This window comes from Octopus bimaculoides, chromosome 6 (genome assembly GCF_046866305.1).
Source record: "Octopus bimaculoides isolate indiv1 chromosome 6, ASM4686630v1, whole genome shotgun sequence".
Taxonomy (NCBI): domain Eukaryota; kingdom Metazoa; phylum Mollusca; class Cephalopoda; order Octopoda; family Octopodidae; genus Octopus; species Octopus bimaculoides.
In genome coordinates, this window is record NC_142933.1 from 59,995,451 (window position 1) to 60,009,192 (window position 13,742).

The following is a 13,742-nucleotide window of genomic DNA, read 5'->3' on the forward strand; positions in this document are numbered from 1 at the left end:
TTATAAATTAAAGTTTGGGGAAAGCAAAATAAATGTTGTTTCTCCACTTCTCCATATCAATGGAGTTTATTTTATTTCCAGGAAAATATTTAAACTATCAAATTGTGAAATATTAAGCAAACAATTGTCTAAAATCTGTTTCATTGATGAAATAATATACTTTGTTGCAGGATATATTCTACATATAATCAAATGGCTGAACTAATTTTTGGTGCTTTTTTTTATTATTAATTGTGAATTTATCCCTTGCTTTAAGGCAAACATTAACATCGCTGAACTAACCTAACTCCTCCACTCCCTCTTAAATTTTTGTGAAATGATGTTTTTTAATGGAAAGTTGAATACAAGGAAGTGATCAATTGAACAGAGGATCAAAACTTGGAAATTAATCAGAAAATATAACAATTCTTTTCTCTCAATATCATGATACTTTTCCCTCTGAAGTTTCTGTTCTCAACAGTCCTACTCACTCTAAAGTATCTATGTTGCTATTTTCAACATCCTTTGTTCTATGTAAGCAGTGGTTAGGTGATTGCAAAATTTTTATAAGTCCTGACTGAAGAATATTTGCTTTCTCATCTTTAGACCCTTAATCACTTCCTAGTCAAATTAACTAAATGTATAAAGATTATATGATGTACATCACTCCACTTCCTTACTTTTGTTAATGAGAATAGAATAGAACGGATTTGTAGCAAGATATTTCTCTGTTGCAATGAAAAGCAACAACGATTGGGTCATCCCATAAATAATATGGTTTTTTTTTCAATTGCATGAACTAAAAGTCGGAGTGGGACAAGATAAACTACCAGCATCAACTTGCAGGTAGTAATTTTACCTTGTGCTTATTCTTAGTGCAAGTTTTAAAGAGTGCAGTTCAATTTTAATAGTTATTTTTTCAAAGCCATTATGGAAATGACAAAGGAGTATATTCAGCATATGAGTTCAATAAAGGCAACAATGCAATGAAAAGTGCAAGGAATATTAATGCAATATAATGGGATCGGACAATAAGGCATAAGCCAGTGTCAATGGTGGTTCCAGAAATTCCAAGCTGGAAACTACAGCCTAGAAGATGAGCCTCATCCTGGAAAACCTGTAGAGCTCAACAAGGATGTCCTGCAAACCCTGGTGGAACAAAATCCCATCATAACTATTGAGGAATTAGCAGAGAAGCTTGGATTTGGTCATTCAACCATTCATTGACACCTGCATGCCATCGACATTGTCAGCAAATTTGGTCAATGGACTCCTCACAAACTTTCCGAGTCTAATTACATGCAGAGAGTGAATGTGTGTTCTTCTTTGCTGTCACGTCTCACCTTTTTTGGACCAAATAGTGACTGGTGATTAGCAATGGGTTCTCTATAAAAATGTCAAAAGTCGAAGACAGTGGATAGGGAAAAGAGAAAAACGGCACCCCAGGCTAGAGAAGGGCTTCACCCACATAAGGTGTTATTATCTGTTTGGTGGGATACGAAAACTTTAGTTCACTTTGAACTTTTAAACCCAAACCAAACGATAACAAAGGAGATCTATTGTGAGCAACTTGAATGGCTTAAGTCAGCACTAGAAGGAAAATAACCATCTTTGGTTTCAAGACGAAAGGTGTTCTTCCATCAGGATAATGCTTGGCCAAATACAGCAAGGATGACATTCCAAAAGCTAGGAGTAGTTTGAATGGGAAATGATGCCCCACCCACCATATTTGCCAGACATTGCCCCTCTTGATTATTTATTTCACAGTCTTCTAAATCATTTGGATGGAAAAAAATATGAATTCTGTAGATGAGGTCAGAACAGTACTGGAGGAGTATTTTTCATCACGGACAAGTGAATTTTGGAAGAGGGGCCTTGTAAGTCTACCAGATAGATAGAGGAGCATTGTAGAAAATTAAGGAGAGTATATTTTAGATTAAAAATGAATTTTGTTTATCTTAATTTTGAAAAATAAAAGAAGAATAAAAAACTGCCTTATTTATGGGATGACCCAATAATTCAAACCAGACCATTTAATTTATTTTCAGGAACTAATACACTGAAGCTGTCATAAAACGGCTTGTAACAATATTCCAGGCATAGATATTGAAGTTATCCCAATACCTCAAACTCCTAAATCATCACACACAATTGTGCCAACTAAATGCTTTGTTGTTGAGCACTGCAATAATCCTGAAAAGAAAATACATTATTAAAAGGTCAATGAAGAGACATGCTTTCATCTACCACTGAATTCTCATGTTTTTTTTTTTCTTTGAGTCTCTATGAGTAACCTATTAGCACATTTTTAGTTTGTTTCAAGATTTCAGCAATCAAACATGTATTTATAGTTCAATGCTATGGTAAAAATCATGCAAATATATTGAGTTCAATATTTATTTTATTCCGTTTACCAAACTAAAGCAAAAATAGAAGAAAAAAGAAAGAAAAGCAATTATTTCCTTTAAGAATTAATAAGGTACAAGGAATTAGTAAAATATTTTTATTATAAATATTTGGTTCACTGCCCAGTTATAAATTTTATGACTTTACTATTTGACAAGAAGCATGAAATATTTATGGAATACAATTAACAAACAGGTTTTGTTATTTTACTTTCTCCAAACTACTTTATAGTTCAATTTCAAGGATTGACTGAAAGCTGTTTATTTCATTTGTTTGAATAAAGAAGAAAAAGAAAAATATATATATATATACTTTCCCCATTGCCTTGAACTATATTTATCATGAGAAAATCAGGTCACTGTAGTTTATTTGTCTTACATCATGCTTCTGCATATTAAGCTATTCAGTTTAATATTTAACATTTTTCAACCCAAAGTGACACTTTTGCATAGTTTTCCATGTCACCATAGATCACCATAGATGATTGTTTATATATATATATATATAAAAAAAATATTGTTATACTTGGTGATGGTCTTTTTTTGCCAATTAAGCACACGCACTATTTGATCTTCAATTTAGTTTTTATTCATATTATTTTTAGTTTATGTCTGTCATGGGACAGAGAGTCATGGATGAGGTCACAGAATGTGTGATGAAAGAACTTTGACAGATGTATAAGCAAAAAAATAATACAAATAGAAACTAAAGTGAAGATGTTTCAACATACATCTTGTCAAGAATCTTGCAAAACCAGTACACACACACACACACACACACACACACACACACACACACACACACACATATATACATATAAGAATTCTTGGAATAAGAATTCCATTGATGCCTTTCTTAAGAGAGACAGAGAAACGTGTGTGTGTGTTTGGATGGATAGATGTTTGTTTATTTATTTGTTTGTTTGTTTGTTCATTCATTCATTTGTTCTATAAGGAAGGTGCTGATTTCTAAAAAGAAAAAGTACAAAGCTCCATTGTCGGAATGTAGATAACAAAAGCAGTGTCAGATTGTAAACTCAAGAAAATTATTGCACATTTTTAGTTCCTTTACACACTGTAATTGTAATATGCAAATTAGCTGGTTGATTAATTTTTTTGAAGACCTTAGCTTATCCGGTTTGTTACTCAGGCATATATATACTCACAAAACCTTATTGGTATGAATATGAATTTATAATCTGGGTATAGAAGCTGAAGTTCCTGAAGCTGTTATCCATAGTTATCCTCTTTCTCTTTGACTTTTCAAAAAGACATTCACATCAGCAGGGCAGCTGACCTCTATGATGGTACATACATTTTTGTATCTGTCCCAATGATATCATTGTTTGTATTTAAGAGAAGTTTTTACGGAATTTTCCACCAATATTCCTTGTGTTGGGAGCATTGTTTATATTTATCCCATAATAATATTTTTTTTTGATTGGCTTTATAGATTGTTTAGCAACACCATGTTGCATTGAGAGGAAATACCTTTATGACATTTTAAGATGTCTTCCTCAGAAATGTGACATAATAGACATTTTGGGTTGCATCATGAAGTATTTTGTAACAGTCTGCTACTCTTGTATAGCCTTTGAAGTGATGCAATGTAGTAATCACAAGTCCACTTCATGTTAATATTAGTGTTATCTTCAAGTCTTTGGAAAACATACCCATGCATAGTTTTTTTACCAAGCACTTCACATCCAGCTCTTCTTTAAGTTATGTTAGCCCAATTGTTTTGAGGTTGTATGGAAGATCAATAAGGGAGTACTTCTTGAGGAGCTTGCTACCGACATATAGGATATTGTCCTTTGCTTTCCAACATTGAGTTTATATATTTATTTTGGCTGCTGTTGTTTAGCTGTTGTTTGGTTGCTGTTGCTTACTGTCTGAGAGATGCAATATGACATTTGAAGACTGTCTGTCCTGATTCTCAAGCCTCTGCCTCCTTCATCTTTTCCTAATGCCTGTCAATACCACTGTTTCTGTGGAAGTTTCTAGTTGATGTCAGGAACCTGCAGGTTTTAATGTCTAAGGAGTGGATTTCTTCCACAGACCAATGCAGGAACTGGTACTGGGATATTGTCTTGTTGTATGAAGAGAGTTCCAACTGCCATATTTTTCTAAGTCTAGTGTAATATTCTCAGGCTGTTCCACCTTTATTCTCAGTACCTTTGTGTGATATATTTTCATCACTACCTAGGCATTTGTAGCATTCTTTGTGAGGAACAGGCAAGATAGAGAGACTATTAATGCACAGGTTTTGGAATCAGGGTACTGATTTTCCACATTTAAGAATCAAACACAAACCTTTCTCTTAGCCAAATTCCAGCTTTATCTTTTGGCATTGTTAACATTTGTAGTATATATCTTTAGTTCATCTCCAAAGAAATTATGGGCTACATTGGTATCTCTATCAGATGTAGATCTAGCATTGTAGCCATTTAATTTTTGTAGCAGAAATGATAACAGAGTTAATGCCAAAATATACAGAATTACAGAAAGACTATCACCTTGGAATATTCCCTTTGAAATAATTATAATATTAGAGATGATCATTCCATTGACTGTTTTAAATGTGAAGATTGTTGTCTAGGTCTTTGTGAGCCTCTCAATGGCAACGACTAGGATAGCTGGTACTTTTGGCAAGTGCAGACTTTAACAGCACAAGTGAGGATTAGAATTGAATGCCTACCTATAATCAAATCATACATTCAAATTTTATGTTCACAAGGTTTTTGCAGTGTTTCCTTACTTTGGACAGCACAGTTCGTATTTTCATACGTATGTATGTATGTATGTATGTATGTTTGTATGTAGGTATGTATGTATGTATGTATGTATGTATGTATGTATGTATGTATGTATGTATGTATGTATGTATGCATGTATGTATGTATGTGTATGTATGTATGTATGTATATATATGTGTATGAAAATACGAACTGTGCTGTCCAAAGTAAGGAAACACTGCAAAAACCTTGTGAACATAAAATTTGAATGTATGATTTGGTTATAGGAAGGCATTCAGTTCTAATCCTCACTTGTGGCTGGTAAAGTCTGCACTTGGTAAAAGTACCTGCTACCCTAGTTGTTGCCATTGAGAGGCTCACAAAGAAAAGATGATCCCATATATACAAATATATATATATATATATATATATATATATATATATATATATATATGTGTGTGTGTGTGTGTGTGTAGGTGTGTGTGTATGTGTGGAAACATCATTTCTTTTGTAGTTGAGTAGAGCACTGGCACAATTTGAGCTACATGGTGTCATCCACAGTCAGATCTACTTCAGGAACACCACAGTGCTAGTTGAGATAATGATAGTTTATTAATTAACCAAAGATGGATTTGGTATTAACCTTTCTTTTGTACAAAATAAAGATTAATACCAAATCCATCTTCTGGTTACTTAATAAACTATCATTATATATATATATATATATATATATATATATACACACACAAAATATTCTATAATTACATCCATAACTATAATCAGAGGTGATGAAGCGTTGGTCTTTGCTTGAAGTGCGCCCATAAAAAGTAATCGAGAAGGTTGAGATCCGGGCTATTACTGAGCCGGATGTTGGCCATCACAAAAAATGGCACCTTCTCTTCAAGGAAGACATATGTTACTTTTGACCTATGGTGCAGAATCCTGGATCAGCACCACATTGTCAGACCCATATTTCTGCTCCATCCAAGGTAAACAGAGAGTTATTCAGGATGTCCAGATACTCCTTTGTGCCAATCTTCAAATAAGACTCAATGAAGTGTGGATCCATGACACTTCCTTCAGTAGTGCAGTACAAATATTTATAACATTTGGACCTCTATTTAAACGATTAAACACAATTTTTGCTATTTCTTAATGAAAAGAATACATGGCTTCCATGATGTCCACGCACATACACACATACAGAATACACACACATATAATGAATGTCATAGCATGTCAATCAACATAAACACACGTTCACTATCTGTGACATATACACACACATTGTCTTCACGCTCACTAAGAAAAAAAAGCCATTGACATTTTAACATACACAATATTTTAATCATTTAGAAATATTTTTAACTGAATGTGATTTCATCAGCCAGAGTTCGTTAATTTCCATAAGAAATTTTCATTCATTTACTTTTGTTTTAAAGTGAAAGAGAGGAGAAAGTGAAAGATGTACAGGGGTTGAACAAAATAATGGAAACACCTTAAAATTTCAAACAAATTTATTTTAATATGGGGTACGACCGCCTTTGGCAGTAATTACAGCTTGAATTCTATGACGTATGGACTCATACAAAGCTTGAATTATTTCCAAAGGAATTTTTGTCCATTCCTCAGTTAAAACAGTCTCCAGTTCTTGTAGTGATGATGGTGGAGGATATCGACACCTTACTTGTTTTTCTGTGTGAATTGGTGCATTATCATCTTGAAATATTGCATTTCCGTCCAGAAACAGTTCTGCAACCATAGGATGAATTTGATCAGATAAAATGCTTAGTCTTGACTATTAAATCTGCCATTAAGGGAAACCACTGGGCCAGCGGATTTCCAAGATATAGCCCCCCACCAGATCATCACAGATCCTCTTCCATGTTTAACAGTTGGAAGAAAGCAGTCTAGGTGAAATGCTTCTTTTGGCTGTCTCCACACGTATACTCGGCCAGTGATCAGAATTAGGGTAAAGGATGACTTGTCCAAGAAAATAACATTCTTCCACTGCTCTAGGAACCAATTCAATAGGTTTTTACTCTACTCTAAATGCTTTCAACATTTGTTTTTGAAAGTAGTGGTTTTCTGATTGCAGCCCTCCTGTGAAATCCGGCTTTGTGCAGCACCCGGTAAACAGTTTTTGTGGAAACTGGGTTCTCGAGGTGGTCATTAAGCTCTGCAGTAATTTTGGGAGCTGTACTTTTGTGATCCTTTCTAACAATTTGCATAAGAGTCCGACAGTCCCTATCTGAAAGTTTTGGTTTTCTTCCGGAGTTTTGTTTTGATGAGGAGGTTTTTCCCTCTTTCTCAAAGGCTGTCATTACTTTCGAGATAGTACTTCTTGATACACCAAGCATTTTGGCTGTTTTCATTACGCTAGCACCTGCCATACAAGCACCAACAACTTGACCTCTTTGAAAGTCCAATAGATCTGTCATTGTAATGAATTTTAATTAGCTTTTTCTGATGATATCTGAACAGAAACAGCAATTTTAGCAAAATATATTAAGCAATACTAATAATAAATCAAAAAGCATAAAAATAAACAAGCTTTTGATGGTTTAATAGATAAGAGAGAGAGTGAGTGAGTAAATGTGAGTGTTCTCATGTATGTGTAAGTGGCACACTCTCTCTCACACACACATGCACACATGTCCATTTCATATACACATTCATACATCTTTCACTTTCTCCTCTCTTTCACTTGAAAACGAAAGTAACAGGTGATTTTCAGGATAAAAATTGTTAAAAAGAATGCTTCCGCTTATGTAAATTGATTACTATTGTTTGGATACTTTCAATTAAATAAGTCCAGAAGTTAGGTTAAATATATATACATGCATAAATACTGTGAATTCCCATTCTACAAACTGGCAAACGATTCCGTGAATACTTTATCAGGCAAGGCTGGATAGTAAGTCTAGTATATATATATATATATTTAATTAGAGGATATGCTAACCTCGTGAAAGGATGATTGAATCCAAGGAAATACTTGTCCAATACCTAGTATTTATGGGGAATGAAATTCCTTTAAAACAAGAGGTATATATTAAGCATATAGTTTATATCCATTTAAAAGAAGAAAAGAAAATGGAGATAAGGAAATTAATAATTGCTTATTATTAACAACAAATTGGTCATCTTCAGCCGTCTGCTGAAATGAATTGATAGATATAACATCTCAAGGTACATCTTTTTTATTCTCTGCTGAAATTATACTCATGTCACATAAACGTAAATTTAATGTACAAATTTGCAATTAAATTATTGAGTGTTAATTGAAATGGCTGTAAGAAGCGAAGATGACCAATTTTCTTTTCTTCTTTTAAATATGTGCGTATGTGTGTGTATACACATATACATATATATGACAAACTACAAGTAACAACAAAAGAATTTGGCCTCAATGTCTTTGGAAATAGAAGACTAAATTTGTTGATACAGACATGAAACTCTTACATTCAGGACTGGGTTTCTATGCAACAATTCAATGAATGTTGCACTTCATCAACAAATGCAAGTTTAATGCATATTTACAGCATGCTTAACATGCAGAATTACACACTTTTTCAACAGTAATACTCCAAAGGTTTATCTGTTTGGGTCTTTTTGTGTACATGTGTGCATGTAGATACAGTGAATGCTAATTTATTTTTGGGTCTTTTTGTGTACTTTGTCATAAATATACTCCTTGTTTTTACTGAGCTCACTCCACAAAAGAAAATGTGTGTGCATATTATATATAATGGTATAAATTTATATTTTATACACACACACACACACACATGCATATCTTAATCCCCTTTACTTATATATATATATATATATATATATATATATATATATATATATATATATATATGACAGGCTTTTTTCTGTTTCCTTCCAAATTCATTCACAATGTTTTTGTCAGCCTAGGGCTATGGCAGAAGATACTTGCCCAAGATGCCATGTGGTGGAGCTGAACCCAGATTCTTGTTGTTGGGAAGCAACACACATGCAAACATGTATATATTTATATTTGTATGTGTGTGTGTGTATATATAGAGAGAATACACAAACACACATACAAAGTGAGGAAAATGCTTCTATTCACATTGGATGTATAGTCATTGCTTAGTTTTTTATTAGAAAGCATTAAACAGATGAACGATGAACTGTGCTCTCAGTGGAATGCTAGTCTTTCTCAGAAGGCTATACATTCTCACAAGAATTGAAGTACAAAGTCTTAAGTGTCTTGCTATCTTCACAGACACAATATTATATTTGCAGTTGACATCAGTTATGTCAATAACACCTTATTTATTACCTATGCTATGAACATAACCTTGACAAATTTTCAGTTTCCTTTGTTGTCTTTGTTAAAATACTAACAATAACAGCATTGGTAAAATTTAGGAGATAATGAAGTGTAATTTTTGGGAATATATTGCTGCAACTTTTTGCTGGTCAATTCTCTCTTTGATTCAACATTAATTTATTTATTAAGACTGTATTTGTGACATAACACATAGCATTTTGATGGAAGAAGGAGAGTTTTTCATTTAAATATGAACACTTCAAAACAGGTCAATTTTATTTTTTTATCAATGCACCTGCAGTGTCATACTACTTGGTATCAAAAGGATTAATCTTAGGTAAAGTGATGAAAATAATTTATAAAATCTACAAATGGCATTGATGATGACAACAATGATGGCATGTACACAATAGCTTCAACAAAGTATTACCATTCAGTTGATTTTGTTAACTTTTCTGTGATTGTTACTCTCGATCAAAAGTTCTTTTTCAGTAAATAAGCTTACGAAGGGTTTCTATGAGGTCCTTAGCTTGTAAGAAATAACAGTCAAATTTTTATCAAACCACACCCTGCCATCTTAAAAAGAAAATGTAAGAGAATATTTGGTAATGCAATCCTGGATACATTTCCTTCTTTATGGCATCAGATCAGCAAACAATCCTTTGATAACTTCCTTGACAAGTGCTAAATTTTCATTGGAGAATACAAAGCTGGTTTCTCTTTGAGTTCCTTCAGATATTTTTTTTTTAAATACCATATTATCAACTAGTTACAAACAAGTTTGCCATATCTATCTGTACATTCAGACTATAAAGAGCCTGAAGAAATACCATAAAGTATTTTTATCCAATGTTTTAGCAATTCCACTAATTCACTGCTTTGTCCTGGTATGATGTTTTGTTGACCCCAGAAGAATGAGCATCACAGTTGAGCACAGTGCAATTTAAACTCAGACATAAAGCACCAAAACAAATATAGTAAAGAATTTTGTTCAGTGTTCTAACAATTCTGACAATTTGTTACATTTGTAAATGCACTTTGTCTGAACAAAAGATGGAATGGTCGTAACAAAAGTCATTCTGAGCATGGGTTTGCTTGATCAGGGTTGAGCTGGGGTTATACAACTACATCATCATCAACATTTACCTGTAATAAAACAACAACTGATCTGTTGCTAGACAACAACTACTATTTCAGGACTAACCTATAAACACCAAAACCAAATCCACATTGACCTTGATGTTAAACAACATATGAACATTAAAAAAAAAAAAAAATCATAAAAATAATAATAATTTCCAAATCGAAACCAAATTATCCTATCTGCTGTTTGCTTAGTAAGATATTCTTAAAATGTGATTTCCATCAACAAACTGTCAGGTTGTCACTCATTTGAGAATATTAGTTAATTTTAGATCTTTTTTTAGCTGTAGAACCAAACTCTTTGGATTCCTTTTTTTTTTTTTTTTTTTGCAGTTCAGACATGTTAAAAAAAAATTAAAAAAACAAAATACAGAGGTAATTTTAGAAATTAGGAGATAGCTGAGATATACAAATGTGGCTGGTAACTAAAAGAGCTTTTTTTGTTTTGTTTTTGCAGAATATAATATTAGTGTGTTTTTCTTCATTTTGTTTTCCTTTTCTTTACCTTTCCAACTTTTAATTATATATTTATTTATTATCTAAGCATTTTATGTTGTGGTGGTGGTGGTGGTGGTGGTGGTGGTGGTGGTGGTGGTGGTGGTGGTGGTGGTGGTTGTTGTTGTTGTTGTTGTTGTTGTTGTTGTTGTTGTTGTTGTTGTTGTTGTTGTTGTTGTTGTTGTTGTTGTTGTTGTTGTTGTTGTTGTTGTTGTTGTTGTTGTTGTTGTTGTTGTTGTTGTTGTTGTTGTTGTTGTTGTTGTTGTTGTTGTTGTTGTTGTTGTTGTTGTTGTTGTTGTTGTTGTTGTTGTTGTTGTTGTTGTTGTTGTTGTTGTTGTTGTTGCTGTTGTTGTTATTATTTGGTGCTTTTCCTTCTCATCCTATCCGCATGCCCATATTTCTGTTGCTAAGAGCCCACATACCACTGAGAAAATGCTGATTAAATAGTTTAGTTCTTCTCGTACACATAGACACACAAAACACAAACACATGCATATATATTCTGTGTGTTTATGTGTGTGTGTGTGTGTGTGTGTTTGGGTATGTGTGTGTGTGTGTGTTCATACTTACAGAATGACTGAATAACGTTTATTTGTTTGGGTTTTTTTAAAGTCATTGCTCGAAGCTTGTTATCTAGTTTTGTCAGCCAGGCTTACTACTTAAATACTCATCACTAAATGTTTTTGCATTCAGAAATACATATTTATTAGTTGGCCCTGTTTTTTTTCTCATTATAAACATACATATTAGAAATTTATTATTATTTTTCTTATTTTATAAAACATGTGTATGTTAAATTACTAGGGTTGATATAATCAGCTGTTTCCTTCCCTAAAAATATAAAGCTTTGTCCCTATGTAAGGAGTATTATTGTGAGGATGGTAGAATTGAAAGAGTATCAGGAAAAATGCTTTCTTGCATTTCTTCTAGCACTTTACAATATAAGTTCAAGTCTCACTATGTTCAACTTTACCTAAAATACAAGCCAAGGACTTGGTTTGATGACTAACCCCTCCCCTCAAAATTGTTGGTCTTGTGCCTGAATTACAAAGCATTATTATTGTTATTATTATTATTATTATTGAGTGAGAGAGCAGTGTATGCCATCAAAGTGACACTGGGGTACAAATATACGAAACCCAGTATACCCATCATGACTACACCCATCTGATAAGAGTGCAGCAGGCACTTACACCACAACCACATGTGCACAACATGGTAATCTCATACTAAGATTAACAGTGCATGACCTTGTAGGTGGGGCCCAGTAAGAATTTTCTTCAGGTTGAGTAGCTCATCCCTCTCAAAAGGTCGCTGACTAAGGTCTATTTAAGGATGTTGAATGAAACACCCATGCTTCCAGAAGTGAATTATCCAAACCCCAAAGAATTCCTCTCAACACATGGCTATGATGCTACCCACTACTTCTGCTCATGATCAGAGATGCACATATCATCAGCCACTAAGGGAATGCTCAACTGGTTAAGGTCAAACAAATCTGTGGTATTGAACAGAATATTTGCTGTAGCCCATCTTCTATATACTAAGACAAAACACTGTACATGATAGCACTTCTAATCAGGTAGGATGAGAAACCATGAAAGCCACTACCTGATACTGCATCAGGGCATTTATCATTATTATTATTATTATTATTTAAGGTGGCAAGCTGGCAGAATTGTTAGCATGCCAGGTGAACTGTTTAGCAATATTTCGTCTGAGTTCAAATTCCACTGAGGTCTACTTTGCTTTTCATCCTTTCAAGGTCAATAAATTAAGTACCAGTCAAGTACTAGGGTTGATGTGATTGACTATCACTCCTCCCACCAAAAATTTCAGGCCTTGTGCCGATAGTAGAAAGGATTATTATGATTATTATTGTGGTACTTTATTTTATTGACCCTGAAAGGATGAAATGCAAAGTTGATCTCAGCAGAATTTGAACACAGAATGAACGTAAAGATGAACAAAATGTTGCTAAGCATTTTGCCCAGCATGCTAACGATTCTGCCAGCATGCCACCTTTGATTATTATTATTACTATCATCATCATCATCAGCAGCAGCAGCAACAGGTCAGTGGACTGGCAGTATCTTCATTATACCAGCAAAATATTTAGCAGTATTATTAGTTTTGACTGTTTGCAGTAATTGTTCTGGCTGGTAGTATTCTGAATTCAAATCCCATCAAGGTCATCTTTGCCTTTTATCTCTGGATTTCATAAAATAAAGTACTAACCAAATTAATTTCACCAACTAACCTCCTCCCACAAAATTTATGGCCCTGTCCCTCATCTAAGAAATTATTATTATTATTGAGTGAAAGAGCAGTGCATGCTATCAAAGTGACACTGGGGTACAAATATACAAAACCAATATATCCACCATGACTACCCATATGATAAGGGTGCAGCAAGTACATGCATCACAACCATATGTGCACAACATAGTGATCTCATGTCAAGATAAACAGCACATGACCTTGCAGGTTGGGTCGAGTTAGAATTTTCTTCAGTTTGAGTAACCCAACCCACTCAAACGGTCCCTGACTAAGGGTTGTTTAAGAATGATGAATGAAACACTTATGTTTCCAGAAGTGAATTATACAGACCCCAAAGAATTCCTCTCAGTACATGGCTATGATGCTCCCCCACTACTCCTGCTTGTGATCAGAAATGCA

At 33.7% G+C, this 13,742-nt stretch overlaps 1 protein-coding gene and 1 long non-coding RNA gene across 6 annotated transcripts in view; one reads left to right on the top strand and one right to left on the bottom strand.

Moving 5' to 3' along the window:
- The window catches only part of LOC106870865 (puratrophin-1), a 582,111-nt gene that overhangs the window by 513,110 nt on the left and 55,259 nt on the right, over positions 1-13,742 (top strand). The window lies entirely within an intron of this gene.
- Positions 1-13,742, bottom strand: part of LOC128248138 (uncharacterized) — a 52,897-nt gene that overhangs the window by 3,607 nt on the left and 35,548 nt on the right. The window lies entirely within an intron of this gene.